Source organism: Diuraphis noxia, unplaced genomic scaffold, assembly GCF_037042655.1.
Source record: "Diuraphis noxia isolate RWA-SAM2 unplaced genomic scaffold, SU_Dnox_SAM2 contig0005, whole genome shotgun sequence".
Lineage (NCBI taxonomy): Eukaryota > Metazoa > Arthropoda > Insecta > Hemiptera > Aphididae > Diuraphis > Diuraphis noxia.
This window is the reverse complement of record NW_028301715.1, coordinates 14,205,434-14,214,402: the sequence shown is the minus strand read 5'-3', so window position 1 is coordinate 14,214,402 and position 8,969 is coordinate 14,205,434. Positions and strand designations below refer to the sequence as shown.

Sequence of the window (8,969 nt, the reverse complement as noted above, 5' to 3'; positions counted from 1 at the left end):
TAAATGGAGACAATGCGTATATTGAATAGGTGAACTTTGAAAAAATATTTGTTTTTCTTTCATGACAGAGGCGACTTGGACGATGTAGTAGAACTTCCCGCCTTAGAAACTTATACACCCACAATTATTATTTTTTCGTCTCGATGTTGGCAACATTTTCTTAATACAAATTCACCAGTTGGTTGCTGTGGTGGTGGACCTGCAAAGTGTTCGCTCACGCTTTAAGTGACTGGAAAGTGGAACTCATCATTTAGTCATGACAAACAATAAAATTGACAGTTCTCTCGGTCGAAACATTATGTCTAAAAGTTATATTTTAGACCGAATAAAAGTCATTAAACATTTACTTAATTGTAGGTCGTTGCTAATATTGCGGTTTAGTCTAATAAAATTATCATGGTTTCACCTGCAAAAATATTTTTCTTTTTTCGATTATATGATTGTTTTTATCAAAGTTATTGTATCGGCGTTCATTTTGTGTGTATTATTATGTATATTGCTTTTTTAAGTCGCGTCTTATTAGCTGAATATCTTAAAAATCAAACTGCAACGTTTGCATTAACGATTATGTGTGAGTTAGAAATTGATAAAAAATTGTTTTAAATGATTTAATAGATAACCAAACAACAATGATAATTAATAATTGGACTGTGTCTGTTCTAATTATAGGTGTAATGTTGGCATGTTGCGCATGATGGTTGAAAACTATTTCATTCATTTTGATATACTCATCATACAAGAATGGTATGTAATGAATTATATTATTATAATGAATGTATATTTTAGTAATTATAATAATTGTTAAGAAACACAGAAACCCATTTTTATATGAACGTCATCACCATCACCCATATTAAATAATTGTAATTGTCACCATTGTTCTATCATTTTAAATATAGAAATGATTGTCGCCGTGAACTTAACTATGGGTTCCTAATAATATTTATACCCTTTAAATGTTGTTCTAAAATATATGAGCTGCATTTTAACCGGATTAATAATTTGTGCTGACCACAACCACACGCATAAATCAATTGCAATCGCAATAATAATAATAATAATTATTATTATCGTTTTGTTACCACATATATAGTATATACAGCTAGGTAATATACCTAGTGATTATTATATATTGCCATTGTATACACAAAGCGCACACCCAAGAGAATTTTTAGACAATGTAGAATGCATGCATTAAATTAGATGCAATATATTAAATCAATTTCCATGTACCTATATATAACAATATTGGAAAGTGTCATAACCATGCATAAGTCGTAACTTATAATACGACTGTTTGATATTATTACTTATTCTTGTCGTAGTATACAACCCTAAACCAAAGTCGTCGATACGATTCTATCCGCGGTGATTTGTTTAACGCTATCGTTTGATATTTTTTTCGTTTCTAGTGCCATATAGACTCAGCTAGTGTGGGTTCAATTGAACCTCATAATACATATATATATATATATATATATATATATATATATCAACGGTAGTTAAAACTTCGTTCTTGATGTCACTTTGGACTTACCGAATGTCCCGGCGAAATGTATTCATGATATTAGAGTTCAAAGTTCAAAATTATTTATTTTTTTATTTATCATTCAATTTCACGATTATTATTATGCTATACGCCTATATACCTAAACCATTCATTTTAAACATTTTCCTGAGTAGGTATTAGAGTGATTGAAGCTGAAGATGTATTGGAAGCTATTCTAATTTAATATTGATGGTAAATACTATTCCAGGTCATAACGTAAATAATATGATAGTTGCTTTGTGAACTAAAGAACACTCTACTACAATATTCGAGTATAGGCACAGTAATAAGTATCACTCAATGCAAATTCAACTTCAATATGACTTTTTTTTTTAATTTCACGAGTACATAAATGGAAAATTATAGTCACTAAAAAGTCTAAAACTTAAAAAGTATAACAAAATTGAAAATAATTAAATTAATTTAAAAAATTGATTTAGGTAAGTAAGTAGGAACCAAGTACCTACCTATATATTTATTTCGATTAAAAATTTAATTTATTTATTCATACGTGTATTAAAATTTAAGTGGTTGTGTAATAATGTGTTTCTGTCACAAACAATTAAAAAATTTTACTCCAAATTAATGAAGATAATTTTTTATATGAACAACAGATATAAGATGGTTTTTCAAAAAATAGGATGATTTTATTATATGCATAAGCTATTCAATCATTAATACCTAAATGTCCCGGCCAGTAGTCAGTACTTAGATGTTTATGATAACTATAAATTTTAGTATAACAAATAATAATATATGAATATTGATACACGAGTTTATTTTATTATTTTTTTTTAATCAAATGAATTGTGTCAATACACCAAGTATTTTTTAAATGTTAATTATTTTATTATGAATCTAATAATATTATAATATAGACTTATTTGCAATATGATTTAAAATTATATATGTAGATAATTGTATTAATGTGTATAGAGAAAACTTTTTATTTTATTGATCACAAAAAAACATGGACAGCAAAGGCTAGTTACAGAAAGTTAAAAAATATGCATAAACAAGAGAAAACTTTGTAGATGTTTATTGAAAATTGAAATTGAATTAATTTATATTTTATTATAATATGTTATTTATTATTGTTAATAATAAAATTGTTTTTTCTGTAATCAAAAATTAAATTTTAATCTTAAAAACGAATGAATATAAAAATAAACAATTTAAAATATAATTTTTTTTTAAAAAATACTTTTATAATAATAAACGTATAAAATGTATAAATAATTTAATGGTATTTAAATGAATGCATAATAAATATCTTGTCATTGTGTTTTATTCGAACTAAATTATTTACGGTGTAGTGATTTTCCACAGCATCTGTTCAGTGTAAGTTCACAATGTAAAACAATAACAATAAATGGCACAATGTTAGATACGTAATATGTACTTTCCGACTTTCCTTTGGACGTCTGCAATTAGAAATACATTATTGCGATGAGCGCGCGCGCACGTTCAGTGTATAATAATATGTTATTTTTCATTATAATAAGCTGAAAAGGAGGAACGGAGACGTCTATAGAAATGATGAAAGAATAGATTTCTTAATAAAATATGAAATAAAAAACACAAAGGTAATTTTTTTAAATAACACTATATAAGTGTATACTATACAGAATACAGATACGATATTATTCGAGTTGTGTTATATATAATAATAGATAAATGGGCAGCAGTGATAGGCCAGTATAAATGTTATGTGTTCTACGCATGATTTGTAAGTAAGATGGAGGTAGGCTATACAGGTAATCAAAACCAAGGTACGGCTGATATATCTGCTTAAACTTTAAACCTTTTGACAAGTATTTTATCACTGATTATCATAAAATGGCATATTATATCCATAACATTTATGTATTACAAATATTTTTATCATTAAAACGAATAACAGTTGTTTTCAGTTTTCACCATGACGTTGTGATATACTTTGCACCCAACAAAACACATTTTATTATTAATTTATGCGTGTATTTTTAAGAATAATAATTATTATTACCTAAATTTCATATAAAATTGTTCATTTTTATATTATCCATTAACTTTTCCATTTAAAAATTAAATTTAAGTTCTTATAGAATATTATATAATACTGCCATTTCAATAAATAGCAATTTTTTCAAACCGTATGGATAAAACAGAGTAAAATACAATATATAAAAAAAAATTAAAAACGGTTATTTATTGATGAAAATTAGGACTCAAGTTGTGAAACATGTAAGAAAATAATGCTTGCAACAAAAACTATCTATATAGGTACTAGATCAAAATGATTGAAATAAGTTTCCCTAGTTTCATCCTTATTACTTCATCCCTATAATTACGGTATGCATACCTATGTAAATAATGTAACTTAGTCACAATAAAGATCTCATTCAATTATGCAATTTACGTTTTATTCATAATTATTAATGTTTACAGAAGTTCAACAGAAATTCGTCTGTGAAATAATATTTATGATACGTAAAGACGACAGGTACCTGCTGCAGACGGATCAATATTAGATAGGGGCAGTACGAACTGCGGCTGAAGAATAAATATCGCGACATCTTATTATTTAGGTGAGTTAGTACATAATTAATTTTATAACCCAATTTCACAAAAGGACAATAAATCCTGATTTAAATACCTACTATACTTAGTTTATACAGTTTTGTATAGGTACTTACAATATAATATTATAATGTAAATTTTTTATACTCCACATCTGTACTAAAACTATATGTGCGAACTGGTGAATATCATCACTTCTTTAATATGATTTTGGTTTACCACAAAAGTCAACAATAGAATATACCGTTTTGTTCCTCAATTTTTTTTTGTATATATTATGAATTTGCTGTCACTGATTATAATAATAATATATTATGTACACTAAAGTCGTGAGGGATCGGAGGAAAAATATTTGTGTTAACGAACCGCGCGTGAAACTTTTTTAAAACACCGAATATTTATATTATTGAAATAATGGAATGCGATGTAACTATATTATATAACTGGCGTGTACCTACTGTACCTATTATACACCTATTAGCTATATAATATATAGCTAATATAATTTTGTGATTTTCCTATTTTCGATGCATTTTTAGTTTATTATATATATTATTATTACAATAATATGCATTTATTCGATAAACCTATCTTATCACGCCAAGACTGTAAATTGTTAATATGCCTCATAAGATCCATGTCCATTGATCATTGGATTTAATAATATTAATATTTATTCATTACATTGCTTTAATCCTTTACACAAATTTGCCACTCTTATAATATGGTCTACGCCCTATGGGCGATCAGTGTACATCATAGACCTATACATAAGCGTGCGTAGGTATTCTTGGCAGGGGAGGCAATATTTTAGCTAAGGAGGTCCAGACTCCAATCCACCCACCCGATTTTCTCCAATTGGTAGGTATAATATTATATTTTGGTGTAGAGGAAAATCTCGCAGGGGAGGCAACCGCCTCCCCTGCCTCCCCCGTGCGCACGCTTATGGACCTATAATATACATTTATTCTTTTTTTTGGTTCACGTTCTGCACCATTACATTACATATACATATATGTATATATACTTAAGCTAAGGTTATATATTTGTTATTTATTAACTACGATAGTCTATTTTCACCCACTCAGTAAATTTTGGCGCTTTTGAGATATTTTATACTTTAAATTTAACTTATAAATTTCTGTAGAGTCTAGGGACTATTCCCAGAGAAACTCATCGTTATTCGAAGCTAGTCATGGTACTTTTGCGCATGTGCATATTTTAAACATAATTTAATATACTCGTATGTATTATATTGTAGTGATATTTATTTGACTCAATTGATCGGGAGGGATGGATGAGTGAGTCCCATATTGGGAGTTCAGAAAGTTTTCGGGTGCTATCAATAGTCTATATATATTTAAACAAATAAAATGAAAATTATGTAACATTGATAACTTTGGCGGTGTTTCAATAATAATATTTTTTAATTGTTTCGCTGCTAATGCAGTAATTCTTAAATGCAAGCGCGACTTATAATAATATATATGTCATAGTATACCTATATAATATGCGCATGCCACCCAATAACAATACAATACATTATTTACCTTGCAAGATTCGCGTGCGGTCCAGCTGCATGTTATAATATACATTACATAACATATTATTATATTACTGCAACAGCAAGACGCCACTGGGCACCGAATAATTATTATCCGTCATTTACACATAAAGCTTGTTGTCACTTACTACTACGCACTGTACATAATATAATAATAACAATATATTATTTCGTACATACATAATACATACACGCGCATTGCATGCATTTAATATGATACGTTTAATATTAATGATGTCAGTAGCTCCGACGCCGTCGTTTTTCGCGTGTTTAATAAATATTATTATTTGGCACAGAGTTCGGTGCGTGTGCGCGTTTTAATATACGATTTAAGCAGTTTCGGACGACAATAAATTTGCTTTCAATTCAGCTTATGTAGAGACACCTCTACACCTATATATGTAGGATATGCATGTATAATATTAATATGTAGCGCGGCATTGCAGACGTAATATGCATACTATAATATTATAACGTCTTACTATAACGTACGCGTATACACCGCAATAAATAGATCCTCTGTACTCGGTCAAGTTCTCGGGAAAACGATTTTTGTTCCATGCATCTTGTATCGCCGCATGATATGTATAGGTAATATAGAGCCAGGTATGATAATAATTATATTTATATACTTATGGTTTTCAATCCACCATCCGTGCATCTTTGCGCACCAAGCCACAAAAAGAAAAAAAACGACTTAATGCAAAATAGATGGAAACTGTACAGAGAACATATTGTTATATTAAATAACACTATAATAATTAATAAACCATAATATTATGATATTATAAAGAGCCTATGTCATAGGTCCATCGTTTACTGGAATCCAAAGTTTAAATGTTGACTTAGGTGCTTTTTGGAATACATTGTAATCCATTATAGTAAGCTTATATAAAAATAGATGAAAGAAAAGCCGATTTTCTGAGATCCGACTTGCAGGTTTCTCCATTTTAAATAACCTAAACACAATACACATACGATTTCCGATTGGCGATCAACGAAATCAGTAAGAATAAGACGATACGTTCAATTGCCTTCATTCGATATATTAAACTTGAAATTATTTGCACAAAATGCTTGTACTGGGAAAATTATATTATTAGCATATTATGGTTATACATAATATCGTGTAGCTTAGACGATCGACAATACGCATTTTTTGGAACCAAATTTAAAAAAAAATTCTTTATGGTTTATCGTACTGTAGTTATAGGTTTTAAGTGATTATCAGTAAATCTCTGCTGAAAAATTATTGTGTGTAATACATTGTGTTAACCTGATTGTCGTTAACATCATCAATGGTATCCCGTTTGTATATCTATTAATAATAAAAAGCGCTTAAAAATTTTAAAATATAATTCGATTTTTTTGACTTGTCCAATTAGTCACATTGTCTATGCCCTACCCATTGTAGCTTTGAATGATAATAATTATAATGAATAAGGTACTGACTAAATGCCATGAAATAATAATAATATTACTCGTCGTCTAGGACTGCAGTTAGTGTACAATAATATAGTATGTGGACGTGACAGATGCGTCACCGCGCCGCGTCGATGAGTCATTCAGACCTATATATGCGCTATAACAATGGTCGCCGTGGGGTTGAAGCGAATTGTGCTCGCCCACCCCTCTCCTTCAACCCCCTTCACACTAGAGTCTATCACCCCTCCTGCCAACGCCAACGACGCTGTGATGTGACTAATCGCGGGCCGCACCGTTGTCTATGCAACATAATAGTAATAATAATAATAATAATAGTAATAAGTACATAAAACGAATAGTTGAGTCTTTTGTGCGAATTTCGGTCTCCCCAGAGATATAGAGGGCGGAGAGGTCGATGCTGTGGCTGCTCTGCTGTTGTGTGCGCGTGGGAGGAAAAATTTCCCAAAACTAATTCGAATCGCCCTCAGAGACGGTCAGGGGTGCACGCGTTTTTGGCAGACGGCGAGAAAAACGATCGAATGTTAACCATCTATTGATATACATTACCTAATATATATATTATACGATGCAGCTGTTTACCGTGTGATTTTGAACACTTGTTATTTCGTAAAGTATTAAAATAATTTTAACGAAATTTTCTCTTTGGACAATTTATTTTAGACCACATTTTATAAAAGTTAAGATAGAATTTGATGAATATTTCGTTTTTATTGTCGATAGAATCTGTGGTGCATATAATGTTATAATAGTTTAGACTCAACATGGAAATGCAATTAAATATTTCGGGACTTCGCTTAGATTATAAAATTAACAGTACTCAATATGAAAATGCACCAAATAGTTGTTCCTCATCAGAATCTACCTATATTATTCTGGCTCTGTTGTAAGCGACTTAGAAGTTAGAACACTTAGATTATACGTTATTAATTTATTATAATTATTTTGATTTCTAGTGGGTCCTATGCCTTTCAAAAAAATTTAACCGATATTAACGATTCGATTGCATATATGCGTTACAATAATACTAATCGCTATGACGCTATATAAGATATAACACATGTTTCATTATTTTAATTTTAGCCTTAACAAAAAGACACAGTAATATTTGTTATAATTAATATAATAGCAATGTTTATATTATGTAGGTAATTTATACCTATCTGGCACTTATAAGAAAAACCTCCGAAAAATTCAATTTATATATAATATATTATACTTATGCATCGCTTGGCCCGTATACATGTACCTATTGTATATGAGTATAAATATTTTTCTACCTCATCTGCGCACCGACCCTTGAAAAATTGTAGTATTTTAACGGACTGTGATTTAACATATTAATCAATTCGAAGATTTAAAATTTCAGCGGCCCCGGGATGTGGGAAGCCACATGTGGTCTGTGGGGAAATCGCAATGAATATTTCGCAGTGATGCAGTTCACATATGTGTCTATATTAGTACGGGTTCCTCCATACATGCGTACATATTTATTATTACAGTACCTATACTATATAATTATTGCATCTATTTAATACTTTAAATTTTTAGATTTATAGGCAATAAAAAAATATTAAAGTATGCAAAACTTATTTTTAGAATATATCAACATTCGAAATTATTTATACCTACGTATAGAAATAAGAAGCTATAGTTACAAAAATAAAATTTTATTACTATAAATGGATAACCAACTGCAACTACACCAGTTCCGACAAATTAACATATAAAATAATAATTATAAACAATAATTATATAACGATTAAATAAATGTTGAATCAGTGTTTTCCACTAATAAATTCTCGAGAACTTTAAGTATGCAATTATATGTGCACATGGATCAAACTTTAT

General features: G+C 29.4%; 1 long non-coding RNA gene across 1 annotated transcript in view; it reads left to right on the top strand.

The window, feature by feature from the left end:
• The first annotated feature begins 267 nt into the window (after positions 1-267).
• Positions 268-8,969, top strand: part of LOC149054947 (uncharacterized) — a 33,257-nt gene continuing 24,555 nt past the window's right edge. The window contains exons 1-3 of the long non-coding RNA XR_016192130.1: positions 268-571; positions 670-744; positions 3,980-4,119. This is a non-coding gene — a long non-coding RNA (uncharacterized LOC149054947). The remainder of the gene's footprint in view (positions 572-669; positions 745-3,979; positions 4,120-8,969) is intronic.